The sequence below is a fragment of the Helobdella robusta genome (assembly GCF_000326865.2).
Source record: "Helobdella robusta unplaced genomic scaffold HELROscaffold_103, whole genome shotgun sequence".
NCBI classification, from domain to species: domain Eukaryota; kingdom Metazoa; phylum Annelida; class Clitellata; order Rhynchobdellida; family Glossiphoniidae; genus Helobdella; species Helobdella robusta.
The window spans coordinates 25754-31753 of NW_008703585.1; positions in this window are offsets into that span (position 1 = coordinate 25754).

Here is a 6000-nt window from a genome sequence, read left to right on the forward strand (position 1 = left end):
ATGTTGCTGCTACTATTGTTGTTGTTGTTGCGTACGTTGAAGCTATTTGAGAATTTGTTTGTTGTAGGTGATGGCTTGCGGTGCATGTTGCCAAATGTTGCAGTTTGCGCTGTGAGAAGCTGGTGAGCATTTTGGTGAAATGGAAAATTTTGTTGTTGCTGAGATAAAAACTGTAAACGTTGTTGTTGGTGATGCTGTTGTAGTTTGTTAGCATCGTCGTCGTCGTCGTCAGCTCCAATACAATTTGAGCTACTGTTGTTGACGTTGTTATTAATGATGTTGTTGTACATATTGTTGCTGTAAATGTTGTTGTTGTTGTCATTGTTGTTGCTGCTGTTGTTGGCGTTGTTGTAGTAGATTGGATTGCTCGTGGAGAGGATGCAAGAAGGAACTGCTGTGTTCTCTGCCTGCACTGTTCCAAGTTGTTCAAAGAAATATCTCGTCACGTTTCAGCGCGAGTATTTAGAATGAAAAAATGAACCAACGTGTGTGGTAGGTATTGGTTGAGGGCGACGTTTGGATGTGCTGCTGCTGCTGCTGCGGTTGGCCTTTGATGAACAATGGAATCCCATCTCTAAATTTCAAATATAGATAGAAATATCATATCTTGAAATCCAAAATTGGAAAAAAATTCCAACTTATTTCCTAATCAAACAGCTTATGTGATATGTTTCCTTCGCGTAATTTCTATTGCGCCGTCTGCCAAAATGCCAGCAGACCGCCAGCTGGCCCTGCTAGCTGGCCTGCTGTGGCCTGCTTGGTTCATACGAATGTGCGCGCTGTTCACTTTGCTCATGTCAATAATAACATTAATAATAATATTCGGCAACATGTGCAGAGCTTGCTAATGTTTATCTGTCTCTATTTTCGTAACGAAGTAAATGAATGAATGTAAACTAACTTTGCTGGGGGCTGGCTGCTTGCGTCTGAGTTTAAAAGAGAAAATTAATAACAAAATCATGAATTTGTTGGTCTCCATCACACTATACATCATCATCATCATCATCTCCACACAAAACATCATCATCATCACATCACAGTCTCCAAACAATATTGAAATTTATGAAAACAGCGAGCTTTTCATGATGGTTAGTAGGGATAATTTGAAATTAATGCGGCATATTCGTTCTTGCAGGCAAAGGTTTTCATCTGCGTCTCAGTCCTGATTCTATGCAGTTAAAAGTTTTAAAAAATTTCGCCACTGGAAAAGTTTCACGGAAGGAAGTTGCCTGCATTTGAAACCAGGTCTGCCTGCCTGTGCCTCGCTCATCATCACCGTTTCTTCTTCCATCATCATCATTATCATCATCATCATAAAAATAACAACAGCAACGACAATAATAATAATCATCATAATCATGATCCTCATCATCATAGTCACTATCCAAATCTTAAACCAAAGCAATCAATCATATTTTAAATACCCTTAAGAATAATTAGATACCCGCCAATGCGTGCTCTGCACACACACACACACACACACACACACACATATATATATACATACAAACAGACAGACAAACGTATTTTTGCACATACATAGGTAGGTTTGGGTAAAAATACCTGCGTCAACACTCATTCAACATGACAACAACAAAATCAACAAACACACAGACAGACAGCCAAACATAAAAACATCAATAATTTCAGAGAAAATAAAAAGTGATGAAGTTTGAACTGACTTGCATGTTTGTCATTAAGATGACCACCATCAACTACGTTGCCAGCTGATTTCACATTGGTCAACTTCTCGGGCATCAACTTTTGAACTTCCAGAATCTTGCCCGATTTCAAAGCCACAGCTGACGACGATGATGAAGAGGATGAAGATGACGACGATGACGATTTCTTCTTGCGATAGCACCAGAAGATGATGAAGACACAGCAAGTTAGCCACAGGAGACAACCAACTGCAACAGCAACAACAACACCCAGGAACCAGGTCTCGTTGAAAAAACTTTTGTTGTTGTTGTTGTTGTCTGTCATGGGGTAGCCATTGATTTGGTTGTTATTGTTGCGTTGGTCTTCATCCTCGCTAAATTGTTCTTTATGGACATCGAGATTTTGTTTACAATCAGATTTTTTTTATCTTCGTGATGTAACAACTATGGATACAAGACTTCATAAAAAAAACAAGACCAAAGAAAGAATCAACAACATCAACAAAAACAAAACATCTACACCAACAGCAACATCAACAACAGCAACATCAACAACAACACCAACAGCAACATCAACAACAACTCACTCGGATAGATGAAAAAACTGCGGGGGCCCTCGCCAACGTTGTTTAGAGCTGAGATCTGAATTCTAGCGGGAAATATTTGTTTCTTAATTTTCTGTCATCATCATCGCCATCATCATCATTGTTCTTATCTAGTTAGCTTATCTATTTCATTTTTAATAAAGTTCTTTCGTCAATCCTTTTCAGAGGAATCAACAATCATTTTATGTGATTACTTCAATTTTATACAATGTATTTTCTCAGAAATGATAATGATGAACAAATGAATGAATAAATAAATAGACAATTGATTGATTGATTAAATAAATGAACAAACAAACAAACGAACGAACGAACAAACGAACGGACGAACGAATGAATGAACGAAAGATACTTGTAGTTAGTGTTCCTGAGTAATCTATATATCTCGATGCTGTTGATGCTTTGGTTGACTTGGATGTCTCTGCTGACCGATCTGCTGTCGTTCGTCACTATGTAGATCTTAGTTACAAGTGCATATTTAGAATATCATCATCATCATCAACAACAACAACATCCTCATCGTCGTCGTCGTCATCATCATCTCTCCTGAATAATGCCCACCTTGTAACCGATCAATATTCCATTCATGTCCTCAATGTCAGGTGGTTTCCACGACAATCTCAAAAAAGTGTTGTTGTTGATGTAGTTGTTGTTGATGTTGTTGTTGATGTTGTTGATGTTGTTGTTGATGTTGTTGTTGTTGTTGTTGATGTTGTTGTTGTTGATGATGTTGTTGAGGTAATAGAGTTGAACGTTTTGTGGAGGAGCCGATGGAACTGAATGAATGGAAGGATGGATCAATCGATATATAAATAAATGAATGCATGAATGAATGAATGAATAAATGTTGTTGATTATAAGCAAAGAGTTAATTTTATAATGATCGAATCAAAATTTTATCCCTGCCAGCATCGTCATTACTAACAATCTTCACTTGTGGTGAATGTTCCAAAACTTTCCTCGCTATTACTATTGTTGTTATTGTTGTTGATGTTGTTGTTGTTGATGATGTTATTGTTGTTGTTGGAGGCATGTTGTTTGTAGACATCTTTCTTATAGGAAGCCTGGATGTTGTAAGCGTAGATGGAATACTTTTTGAGGCCATTCAGCTGGACAGTTCTGCTATCTATCGAGCTTATTGTCTTATGCTGCCAATCTGCTGTTGCTGATGGTGACGATGATGACGACGATTGTGATGATGATAATTCGCTATTCCTATCGTTATCATTGTTATTATTATTATTATTAAAGCTATTATTATTAGTGTTATTATTATTGTTGTTGTTGATGTTGTTAATATTGGCAGCATAATCCATAAACTTGTAATTGACAAGGAATCCTTGAAAGGATGAAAGCTTTGAGGTGGCCATCTTGTTTATTGACCACGTGATCTTGACGGAAGTTGAATTGATTGGTTGAACGATATGGTTACTTGTGACGTAAAGATATGAAGATGACGAAGACGACGATGATGATTTCTTGGGCGTAAGTTTGGATTCTGTTTGTGGAATCATTTAAAATGGAGTAGTTTAAAAATAAATTGTAATGGCCTGTTGAGTAATTCTATATTGATAATGAAGAAGAAGCTGATGATGACGATGAAGAAGAAGCTGATGATGTTGATGATGACGTCACTCTTAACATCGCACGTGTAATCAGTTCCGAAGGTCAAAGCAACTAAAGCGAATAGCAGCCAATCAAAAAACAACAACAACATCCCAGCAAATGCGTTATCTGACTGTTACATGCATACACGGTTTTAAGCAAACACAACCCCCGATGCTTACTTATTTGTAGCACTACTACTTCTACTATTACGACTACTGCAGCTAGGATCACCACTACTACTTTTACTACTACTACTACTGCCACACCAACCCTTCGTAACGATCTTGTTGGTTGGACCAGCATGGCTGCCGATGGTGATGGAGTTGTTGGTCCTGACGATGAATGAGTAGTGTGTGGACGGGCGGAGGTTGGTCGCCTGGTACCACGTCTCTCTCACGTCGTCTGCCAACACCGTCCAGCTCTTGGTGATGAAGATGAAGATGACGACGAGGCGGAAAAATTATAAACAGGAAGTGATGATGATCGTAACGTGGAAAAGTGGGAGAATGAAGAAATAATGGCTGCATCGATAAAGATCAGCATAAGTATGCAAGCATTCCTTGTATATGTACATATATAAATACACTTCTACACACAAACGCACACACACACAGATATATAAAGATATTATAAGATAATGATAAGACGCTTATGTTGGTACATGACATGTGTTTCAAGTTATTCAATGCATGCGTTCCTATAATTGTTTGTACGTGTTTGTTGGTTTGTTTGTTTGTATGTTCGTTCGTTCACTTGTTTGTTCGTCTGTATGTATGTATGTATGTATGTATGTATGTATGTATGTATGTATGTATGTATGTATGTATGTATGTATGTATGTATGTATGTATGTATGTATGCATGTATGTATGTATGTATGTATGTATGTATGTATGTATGTATGTATGTATGTATGTATGTATGTATGTATGTATGCATGTATGTATGTATGTATGCATGTATGTATGTATGTATGTATGTAGGCATGTATGTATGTATGCATGTATGTATGTATGTATGTATGTAGGCATGTATGTATGTATGTAGGCATGTATGCATGCACGTATGCATGTTGGTTTGTATGTTTGTTCATTCATTTGTGTCCAAGTGAGTCATTGGCTAAGTTATTTTGGGATTATGAACAATAAAAAGGATAGATAGATAGAACTAAGCGGAGAAGGAATGGAAATGAAATGAATGAACAGAAAAATATTGAATGAAAAAAAAATGAATAAAGAGAGAAAGAGAAAACGAGAGGGAGAGAGAGAGTGATGGATAGAGGAAGGATGAACATGACAGCAGGCCGTCAGAACATGTTAGAGGGATGTAACTATTTGTGTCAAGGAAACGAATTAGGGCAAAAAAACATCACAACAAAAATACAACAAGAACAATAATAATTAAAATACAGCAAAAAGTAAAAATAAGCATTAACACACACCACACATTCGAATGTAGAATCGTCTCAGCGTCAAATAAACAGCTGAAAAAATTTAATCAGATGGAAATGTCACTATTTTTAATACAGTTGTCATCATCATCTTCACCAAGAACATCAACATCATCATCATCTTCACCAAGAACATCAACATCACCACCGTCAACATTTTCACCATCAACACGACTCACCAGCCCTTCGTCATAGCAATAACTTTGCACCATGTACGTAACGGGACCGAAGTTCCCAACGTAGGCGGCTGCCTTCCAGCTCAACTTCACCCACGTCTCCCCAACTTCACTGACCACCAATCGCGTTGGGGGGTGTGGATAGTTTGACGGCTGAGGGACCTGCCGGAAGACGCCATGTTTGTTTTGTTGGTGGTGGGATGATGGTGGAAGAACTGAGAGGCTGGCGGACCAATCGGTGTGGCCGCTGAGGTTCGAAGCCCGACACGTGTACGAGGCCGTGTCCGACTGCTTCAAATCTGCGGCGGTGGTTGTGGTGATGATGCCACTGATGATGATGTCGCTGATGGTGATGATGATGATGATCGTGATGACAACGACCCTAATAGATGACGTTTGGAATGATTTATCGCTGGATCAACACATCAAATACATCCAACCCGTGCATCTTCGTCATCATCAACATTATCATCATCATCGTCATCACCGTCATCATCATC